Source organism: Mus musculus, chromosome 14, assembly GCF_000001635.26.
Source record: "Mus musculus strain C57BL/6J chromosome 14, GRCm38.p6 C57BL/6J".
Taxonomy (NCBI): domain Eukaryota; kingdom Metazoa; phylum Chordata; class Mammalia; order Rodentia; family Muridae; genus Mus; species Mus musculus.
This window is the reverse complement of record NC_000080.6, coordinates 7,210,533-7,221,946: the sequence shown is the minus strand read 5'-3', so window position 1 is coordinate 7,221,946 and position 11,414 is coordinate 7,210,533.

The following is an 11,414-nucleotide window of genomic DNA, read 5'->3' as shown; positions in this document are numbered from 1 at the left end:
TTTGATGGCTGTGAGCATGTACTTCTGTATTTGTCAGACACTGGCAGAACCTCTCAGTTGGCAGCTATATCAGGCTCCTGTCAGCAATCTCTTGTTGGCATCCGTAGTAGTGTCTGGTTTTTCTGGTTGTTTATGAGATGGATCCCCAGGTGAAGCAGTCTCTGGATGGTCATTCCTTCAGTCTCTGCTTCACATTATGTTGCTGTCACTCCTTCCATGGGTATTTTGTTCCTCATTCTAATAAGGATCAAAGTATCCTCACTTTGGTCTTCATTTTTCTTGAGTTTTGTATGCTTTGCGATTTGTATCTTGGGTATTCCAAGGTTCTGGGCTAATATCCCCTTATCAGCAAGTACATGTCATATGTGTTCTTTTGTGGTTGGATTACCTTACTCAGGATGATATCCTACAGATCCATCCATTTGTCTAAAAATTTCATGAATTCATTCTTTTTAATAGCTGAGTAGTTCTTCATTGTACAAGTGTACCATATTTTCTGTATCCATTTCTCTGTTGATGGACATCTTGGTTCTTTCCAGCTACTGGCTATCATAATTAAGGCTGCTATGAACATAATGCAGCTAGTGCAGATTCAAGGCAATTTATATACTACATAGCCTATAAAACATCGTTGTTACCCGACTTGCAAGGGACACAGCAAGTCAGACTCATCTGTCATTTGGGGACAATAAGACTTGAGAGTAACTTTTAGGAGTTTTCAAGTTTAAGACAAGCTTAAGTAGAGGACCAAAAGGGGAATGTGGCTGTTATCAGTCTGCAATCAGTTGACCCCTAGAAAGGTTGTTATTTTTTAAGTGCTATATGACTCTACAAATCCTAGTGTAAGGGGTCAGATTAACCGTGCAATTGAAAATATTACCAAACCAGGAATGTGCTATGCTGAGCATTCACAGAGAGTTATGCGGAGCTGCCTTAGGCTCCTTTTACAGCAAGTAAAAATAGACAAAGAGATCAAATATCCTAATACCACAAGATGATAAAACGGACAACTGTAGATTGCACTGAGTATCAGCGAGTTTAGATTCTTGGCCATCTATAGATTGTCATGCAACATCTGCATCAGGGACAATACATAAGGAGGTGGCTGCTCAATAGCATGACAAACAACCAAGAAGAGCCATAGCCTCTACCACTCTGCTCTGGATGCTGAGACTTAAAAGTCTTAGTTTGTCACCACCTGTCCCAGAACTGCTGGCATCATTTCTTGCATATGTTTACTCTAGCACTTGTCTAACTTGGGTACAAACCCAGAGGACAGTCCCACAGCCCACAGAGGAGGCTCCACTACTAGCCACTCACTCTATCACGACCAGGATCTTAGAATCCCAGGATCCCAGAATCCCAGGAGTTAGTCACACAAGAATCTTAGAGTCTCACAGGCAACTTGTCTCCCAGGAACTGAGACACACCCAGAATCTCAGGATCACAGGATCCCGGAATTTTACACCTGTATCCTTAGAGCTTTAATGATCAAGGACAAGGATGCAGCTGGGACTGAGGGTGTGAAGAAGATGCAGGACATGTTCAACGCTGAGATCCTGTTGTCTAGACATTCTTAAGCTCTGCAGATGTGGGCTCACAGATGCATCTTTGTACTCAAAGGACATATACTGATTTTTAAATTAGAATTACCTTTAATCTTGCTTTTTTTCTTAGAGAAGTGAGGTAGAATTTCTTCCTTGGGGAAACAATTTTTCCATGATTTCTTAATCACTTCACTTTTACTTTGAAATCTTTTGAAATGACTTCCTGAAGATGCACAAACTGTGATTCCCTAGGCTCATGTTGAATCTCCTTCAAAGTCTCGTCAGCAGACTGATCTAAGCGTAGGGACCAGATGTCATTGTCATAATTCTGTTCTGGTTTGTACTTTAAACATTTGCTGAATATGTGCTCGCGGAATGTTTTTTTCCCAGAGGTCTTGTTTTCAAAATAACTCTGTCTTTACATATTACAATGTATGGATGAAGAAAAAGGGGCAACTACTTACTAATTCAAGTTAAATATCTTCTTATGTGTTCCTGTACTCACACAGTCACTAGAAATTGTTAATCAGTACAAATCATTTATTTTAGTAGAGTAGACTATAACCATGAACCAATATACTTAGTTTACTATTGATGACTGTGTTGATTACAATAAATACATGAATGATAGGACTGTACAGAGTATGGGCTTAATTTTCTGGGTCCAGTGTAAATAGCTGGGAGAATTCAAACTAAAATTAGTAGAAACAGCAGGAATACTAACAAATCCCAAAAATCCAATATTCTCTTCAAGTCTAAGTGTTTGTGCTCACCTTTACCAGAACTCAGGAGAATTCTGTTCATCTAGGTCTCAGGTCTCATCCAAAACACAGACCTGAACCAGCTGTGGCCAAGTGTTCCTGTGTTGTTGGCTGACCTCTGCCTCAAGCTTCAGAGACACTGGAGGGGCAGCCTTGGCCTTCAGGTGGCAGCCATTCCAGGTCCTCTGCCAGCTAATGGAGTCTTCCACAGAGTCCTGTCATCTCAAACATAGAAGCTTGGGTATTCCAAAGATTGGGATGCCACTCTACAGTCATGATGAGTTGGTTACGTGAGACCATACAAGTTAACTAATGTCTGTATGACTCTTTTCCTTATTTGAAAGTGAGTAATGAGATCATCTGAGGAGTGGGTGCTAAGAATAAAATCACTGATTAACATGAATGATAGGACTGTACAGAGCATGGGCTTAGTTTTCTGAGTCCAGTGCAAAGAGCTGGGAGAGTTCAAAACAAAACCAATAGAAACAACAGCAATACTAACTACAACAATTTTTAAAAAACATTCTGAGTGCTGGAATTACAGGCATGTACAAACTCTACCTTATAATAAACAAACAAACAAACAAACAAACAAACATCCCTATTCCAGTTCTAGCAGTTGCCTCAGAGAGAGCTGTGTGACACTGCATGCTGCTTCCTTTCCCCAGATAGCTCAGGTCTTCAGTTCTCTACCAGGTCACCTGGACCTAAGTTACTGTAGTTGACCTTCTTGTTGCCATGGCATGATTCTGCAACAATCCTTTTCTTGGTAAAATTGAGCCTGTATAGAGTAAGCCCCTTGTTGCTGGATCCAGGACCCTTTAGGCAAGCAAACACAGGAGGAAATGTGGAGACAAGGTGTGGAGCAGAGAATGAAGCAAAAGCCATCCTGAGCTTTCCCCACCTGGAGATCCATCCCACATACAGACACGAAGGCCAGACACTATGGAAGATGCCAATAAGTGCTTTCTGACAGGAGCCTGCTATAGTTGTCTTTTCAGAGTCTCCACCTGAGAGTGACACATACAGAGGCACATTTTTGCAGCCCCTCTTTGGAATGAGCATAGAGTCCCCAGTGGAAGAGTTGGAGAAAGGACTGGATGAGCTATAGGGGGTTACAACCATAGGAAGAACAACAATGTCAACCAACCATATCCCCTAGAACTCCCAGGGACTAAACCACCAATCACACATGGAGTGACCCATGGCTCTAAGCAGATGTGTGCCAGATGACAGCCTTGTTGGACATCAATGGGAGAAAAGGCCCTTGGTCCTTTAAAGGCTCGATGCCCCAGTGTAGGGGAATGCTAGGCTAGCAAGAGAGCACTGTGTGGGTGCCTTGAGGAGCACCCTCATAGAAGCAGTTCAAAGGGGCATGAGATAAGTGGCTTTTAGGCAGGAAACCAGAAAAATAGCTAACATTTGAAATGTAAGATTAAAGTGTTTTAAAATAGAAAAAGAAATGATTTGAAGACCGAGAAATTAAACCAGACTTATGGACACTTGATCATGGACAAAGTCATGAATATGTAATGTAAAAAGAAACATCTTCAATAAATATCGCTGGTCTAACTTGGAGTAAGTATGTAGAAAAATGAAAGTAGATGCATATTTGTCACCTGGCACAATACTCAAGGCCAGGTGGATTAAAGAACTCAACATAAAACCCGATTCACTGAATCTAACTGAAGAGAAAGCAGGAAAGAGCCTCAAACTCATGGGAATGGGGATAAATGTCATAAACAGAAGTCCAATAGCTCAGACTCTAACATCAAAATTTATAAATGGGCCACAAGAAACTGAAAAGCTTCTATAAGACAAAGGGCATAGCCAATAGGACAAATTGGCAAACTACACATTAGGAAAAAAACGTTCACCAACAATGTCAAGGTCTGCCTGATCCACAGTCAGGACTATGAAGCTCAACCCTATCTCAGAAAAGCAAAGCGAAACAAAAATAAAAATAAACGTTTGTCAGGAAAGCACTAGGTAGAAAAGCACTCTCGTCTCTGTCTGAAATGCCCAAATGTGGTGGTGTGTGCTGTAGATTCAGCTACTCAGGAAACTGAGGCAGGAGGATGGTTTGAGGTCAGGGGTTAGGTGGGAAGAACATAACAGACCCTGTCTCCTTATAAAAATAACCCAAATAACCCAAAAAACACCCACATCCGCAAAACAAAAAGCCCCAGAGTGAGAAATAAGTGCATATGTATGTGTGTGTGTGTGTGTGTGTGTGAGAGAGAGAGACAGACAGACAGACAGACAGACAGACAGAGACAGATAGAGAGACAGAGACAGAGAGGTGGTGCTAGCCCAGGGGAGCTTAGAAATAGTGACAATCTTTATTTCAGCTTCTAGAATGGTAGTTTTACCCCCACGGCCATCACATTCATTTGAGAACATTTTCTGTACCACACATCACCACTTTTAAAATCTTTTTTAAACAGGAGGATCTCATAATGCTTCTGTAAGCGTGGAGTTTCTGCTGCTTCCCAATTTTAATGTTTCGCATATCACGTGTTTATAATGCACTCAATGCCCCAGCTTTGTCAGTGGTCAGCTTTGTCAGTTGTCAGCTATGTCAGTGGTTCTTTCTCAACCTGTGGGTCACAACCCCTGTACAGGATACCCTGCATATCAGATATTTACATTAAGACTCATAACGGTAGCAAAATTACAGTTAAGAAGTAGCAATGGAAATAATTTTATGGTTCAGGTCATGAGGAACTGTATTAAAGAGTCACAATTATGAAGGAGGAGAACCACTGCTCTGGCCAATCATATCTGACTCTGTCTGTTCCCAGAGCAAGGCAGGTGCTTTTTAAATGTGTGCCTGTGTCAATCTGCCCACTTTCTCCATTTCTCTCCCGGGGTTAATTCTGTGTACTCTTTTTTTTTTTGTTGTTGTTCTACGTACTCTGTGTCAGGCTTTGTTTTGGTAAAGTATGGACAGGCGACTGTGATCTAAGAAGGTTATGTTGATCAGGCAAGACGTTCAGTAAGGGCACACCATGTGATCTCCCAGACATTCTCACAGCACTGCTGAGGGATGAAGTAGATGTTCTCTTCACATCCACCATAACAACCCCAGAGGGTACCATGATGACACTCTCTCTTGTAAGGCCCACAGAGAAACTCAGATTTCAACTGAGTGACAGCTGCCACTCAGGGGATCCAAGTGAGACACTATTAGTTCTGGGTAACATAGGCACAAAGGTGCAAGTAGTTTTTATTCCTTTGGCTTTGTGAGGCAATGTCTCTCAAAGGCCTTGAACCCCTGATCCTTCCCACCCTTTCAAATGATTTCTAAAGATTGAATAAGTATCAGGAATTTTGAATTACCTTTTCTTTAAACTGGGTTCTCTTGCAGACTTGTGCTATGTTTTGTTTTATTTTGCTTTTCATTTTCACTTCCACAGAGTTGAAACGTTTTGGGTTGAACAGTATGTTAGAATGCAAGGGAAGTCTGTCAGTTCTTGGTGGCTTTAAAGATGGGAGGGAAATGATGAGACCCTTGTATAACAATGCTTGAAAGCATTTTTGGTTGGTTTCACAATATGTTATTGTGAGATCAGTGTTGATACCATGAGCCTCTGAATAATTCTTTTGTTATTACAGTGTATGTGGGTTTCCCTTTTCCCTTCCCTTTTTCCATTTACCTCCATCTCTCCCTCCATCCATCCCTCCACCCCTCTCTCCCCCCTTTCTTTCTCCCCTCCCTCCCTCCCTCCCTCCCTCCCTCCCTCCCTCCCTGCTTTCTTCCTTCCTTCCCTTTCTTACTTCTATGAGCTTGCATAAAGGAGGAACAGAGCCAGGAGAAAGAGTGGAGGATGCAAAGATAGGCGGTGATGTCACACCTCACATTTTCACTTCTGTTTATAAACTAGTATGTACATTATTCATGATGGTCTCTAGTCAATTTTTTATATTTTAATGTTCAAAATTTTATTACAAACATCCTTAAAAAGGAGATACTAATAGTATAAATGCCTATGAAGTTGGCCGTGTTACCACATGCAAGACATTAAGGAAACTACTAAGTATTTATGAACACTCAACATCAAAACTTTAAAAATCTAAGTATATAGTAGCCTCCAAAAAACCTCCAGCTTGCAGATGGTGGTGGAGTAACCATTACTGCATCACCAAGGAGGCAGGAGCAGGGGGATCTGTATGAGCGTAAGCCTAGCTTGATGACAGAGAAACTGCTTCAAACAAACAAATGAACACATAAACAAACCCTGGGGGGAGGGGGAGCTACAGACTGTATTAAAAACTTCTTTCTCTACCACAGTACTAGGGATTGAACTCAGGACCTTGTGAATATTAAGTTAGCACTCCAAGCACCCACTACTGAGCTACATCCTGATAACATACAATAAAATCCATTCATAGGTGTAAACAATGTATCTTAGTTGTAGTCATTCCTTGTTCACTCCCTCTAGCATTACCACTATCACCTCCTGCCCCCAACAGGTCTCCCATACACTTGGACCTCCACACTTCCCTCAACAAGTCTCCTGTATTCCTTCCAACTTCATGTTGTTTTATAAAATCACCCACTAAGTCCCACTGGTGCTGCCTGTATTCGTGCATGCCTGCTGGGTCATACAAAGGGGTGTGGGAAACCTGTCAATGCCTACCTTTCTCAAAGAAAATTGGCTCTCTGTCCTTTAGCAGTTATCAGTTGCCATTAGCAACTCAGCAAGGGAAGGGGATGGGGTATTGAGAATCCCTCCCCCTCCACAATGGAAAGTTTAACACTCTGGATCTTGTGAAGGGCTTGCATGGGTAAACACAGCTGCTGTGAATGTGTGTGTGTAACAGCCATGGTGTGTTCAGAGGCCAGCCTCTCACAGTATTCTTCTCCATTCATCAGGTTTTTACACTCACTCTTTCCATAGCTTCTTCAATACTGTTTCCTGAGCCTTGAAGTAGGTAGGGATCCTATACAAAACAAAAAACTGTATGATATTTATAGAGAAGCTAGTGTTAAGCTGTACTTAAGTTTCACATTTGTAATGAAATAGTAACTGGGCCTCCACAAATTCCATGGGAATCGCAGACTAAACATTAGGTTTTCCTCTGCCTCATTTCCTCCTCCTCCTCGTCCTCCTCAGCCCCATTTTCCTCGTCCTCGTCCTCGTCCTCATCCTCGTCCTCCTCCTCCTCCTCCTCCTCCTCCTCCTCCTCCTCCCTCCCCCCTCTCTCTTCCCACTTCTTTTTCTCCTCCTTCCTCTTCTTCTCCTCCTCCACTTTCTTCTTATTCTCCTTGTCCCCCTCCCCTCCTCCTCCTCCTCCTTCTTCTACATCATCCTTCTCCACTTCCTCCTCCATCTTCTCCTCCTCCTTTTCCTCTTCCTCATCTTCTTCATCTATTCATTCTTCCTTGAGCCTCCTGGCCCACCAGGGCCCTTCTATCTTGCATCACCTCTGCCCTCTCAAGGCATGCAATATCCCGTAGCTCATACTTCCTTTACTTCAGCTGCCTTCTCTTCACATGGTGGTCTATCTTGGGCTGTCTGTTCAGAGCACATCTCAACCAATTTCCTTGCTACATTCCCAGTGGACAAGCCCTGGGATTCAGTCATGATCTTTGGACAATATTCAGAATGAAGCAGGAAGAAAGCAAGCAGTAATCTTTTGTGAGTATCTGAGTCTTCATTCTTCTTCTGTTCCTTTCTTATTGCCTTAAGAGGAACATAATTCTTCATCAGCTATCATAGCCTCAGAGCAAGCCTTGTCACTTGGAGCTGTATCTTCAGGTTTCACCTTTTCCTTTGCAGGCATGAAGGTCCTCTCCAAGAACTCAGCAAAGCTGGACTGGAACCCAGGCATTTCTTTCTGTTCTCCTGGAAGTCTGCAGGAAGACAGCTCCTGGGCCTTTTCTTCCTCCAGCCAACCAAGTCTCCTTTACCCAAGGTGACCCTTGGCTTGCAGCGAGAAGGGGGGCTCAACCTGAGTGGGCTTTTTCCTGAGTCCAACGAGATGCTTCCTTCTCCATACGATTGTCATCTAGCTTCACTTTTCATACTATTTTAAGTTTTAATTATTTTTCTCCTCTTGCGGAGCAACAATTGTGGTAATAAAACCAGATACCAACCCTTATCTCAGGGTAATAATAAAGTTGTTGCCTACTATCTAGAAATGTACCTGCCTTTTCTTTTTCTTTCCTTTTCTCTTTTCTTTCCTTTCCTTTTCTTTTCTTTCCTTTCCTTTCATTTCCTGTTTGTTTCTTTTCTTTTCTGTAAAATGTGGTATTTTACAGGTTGGGATGTAGCACCGTTGGTGGAGTGTTTACCTAGCTAGTATATACAAAGCCCTTGTTTAAATTCCTAGCACTGTGTAGGTATGGTGACTCGTGTCTGTAATCTCAGAACTCTACAGGTAGAAATGTGGGAAGCAGAAATTCATCCTCAGCGTACAGTGAGGTTCAAGTTGGCCTGACCCAGAAGAACACAGTGGAAAAAAAAGCTGACGTCTTTTCTCTCTCTCTCTCTCTCTCTCTCTCTCTCTCTCTCTCTCTCTTGCTCTCTCTTTCTCTGTCTCTCTCTGTCATAATTTTTTGGTAGAGAGAAGGAAAGAGATGAACATGTATTAAGTTCCCTGGTATCTACCAAATTTGTATATTACTTGTTTGTTAATATATAACAAACATTAAATTGTATTCAGAACCATATTTTAATTATTATCTTTGTGTGCTTGGATCTCACGACAGTGATAGTGAGGTGCTTAACTACCGTTTCTGTGACAGTAAATTATTTAAGTTTACTCTCTCCCTCTACAGCACAACAGTGTGTAGTTTGTATGGTTCATTTGTTGTTGGCTTGTTGTTATTGATGTTGTTTGTGTTGCTGAGGCTAGAGTCTGGGCTTGTACATGTTGGGCAGGCAAATGCTCCACCACTGAGCCTCCAGCCACTTTGCTGGAGGTTTTTGTAGCTGTAGATTGCACTGAAGAAGTCTTTCAGCTTTTATATTTGGAAAAGATACCATGGTACGATACACAGCCACAACCAATGCACCAAGATAAATAACCAACCCAACAGAGCGACATTATGATGCAGTAGTTGTAAGACTCAATTTAAAAGATATATCACCTCATTCTTGGGTTTGCCTATGTTCTCATCTGTGAGATTAAAAATCTTTTGAAACATTGAATGAAGCCTCTCATCTATCATCTACTGCCATTAAATATCAAATCTTCACAGCTGAAGAAATGGACCAGCCGATATCTGGAATTTTCCTCCCGTCATTCGAGAAAGAGTTCCTGACAAAGGACAAATTGTTTCAACTGGTTTCTTTCCTGGGATTTGATTTTGGATTGCATGTTTACTTTTAAAGATGCTTGTTGATCTCTTCGTGGACCAGAGATGGAGGAAACACTCCACTCTATTTATTTTTTCACCACAAGATTAATTCAGGTCAATCTCAGCTCTCAGGTTTGTTCTTGTAGTGGTTTTGAAGGTTTCAAAGGAAAGGTTGCTGCATGGATTGCTATGAAGCTGTGGATGTTTGGAAGTGAGTTAGAGAGTGACTTCTACAAGCAGATCAGATTGGTGGCCCTGGTCTTCTGGCTGTTAGGGGAACACCACTTTGGCCACTGATTCAAAGAATGTTCTGTTGAGAGCATTTGCTAAGGGGGTTCTGATGATGACAACTTGTTGATGTCAGGGAATTCCAGGGACATAAGCTCACTGAATCACTGCTTTCATTGGAAAAGTAAATTTTGGCCAGAACAATTCTGTGCTGGCTAACTTTATGTCAACTAGGCACCAGCTGAAAGCATCTGAGAGGAGGGAAGCTCAATGGAGAAAATTCCTCCACAAGATCAGGCTGTTGCTATACCTAGAGGACATTTTCTTAATTAGATTGGTGGATGCGGTCCCAGCCCATTGTGGGTGGGACCGTCACTTTCATGGTGGTCCTAGGTTCTATAAGAAATTAGGTTGAGCAAGCCATAAGGAACAAGCCAGTAAACAGCATTCCCCAGTGGCCTCTGCATCAGCTCCTGTCTCCAGATTTCTATACTTTTTGTGTTCCTGTCCTGACTTCCTTCCATGATGATCTGTGATGTGGAAGTATAAGCCAAATAAACTTTTCTTCCCAAGTTACTTTGGTTATGATATTGCAGCAATAGAAGCTCTATATAACAAATTTCAATTAAAAATTCATTTAACAAACCAACTATTAAATCTATTAGGATGTATGTTGGCACATGATAGCAAGTAGGACTCTAAATGTTAATTTCTATGATAAGGGTTTGTTATCCCTAAGCACCAAGGAAGTGCAAATCAACCACAGTGACATTCTGCCTCATACCCCATACCTGTGAGCACAGATATCAAAAACAGAGCAGAGAGATCAGGCACTGCTGACAGCATACAGTAAAGGCATCATTCTGTGTCTCTGCCTTCCCTCTGGGGGTCAGGAATGCCACCAATGTGCCACTTGGGGAAGGCAAAACTCAGGGATATTAGGCTGTGTTCCTTCCTAGCCCCTGGGGTGCTGAGCCACATTGCTCAGGGAAGGCTGAAACACAGTCACAGATAGGGGGCCAAGCCTGTGTTTCTCTGGGTGAAAAGAGCAGGGTTGGGGGGAGGGGGAATCCAGTGGAGGCTGTGGTTCTCAAAGTCCTGGGAACCCAGAAGCTCCTGGGAACCATGAGGAGTTGAAAATGGTGGTCCCAATCCTCCTGTGTACCCAGACACCACTGGGGACGTCAAGGAGTTGGGGATAGGAATGTTTGGTTTTTTGTTTGTTTGTTTATTATAAAACCATACAAAAGTTAGCCAGAGTTGGTACATGCCTGTGTTTCTGCACTCAGGTTTTTAAAAAATTGTTGTTGTTAGTATTCTTGTTGTTTCTATTGTTTTTGTTTTGAACTCTCCCAGCTCTTTGCACTGGACCCAGAAAACTAAGCGCATGCTCTGTACAGACCTATCATTCACGTTAATCAGTGATTTTATTCTTAGCAACCACTCCTCAGATGATGTCATTACTCACTTTCAAATAAGGAAAACAGTCATACAGACATTAGTTAACTTGTATGGTCTCATGTAACCAACTCATCATGACTGTAGAGTGGCATCACAATCTTTGAAATA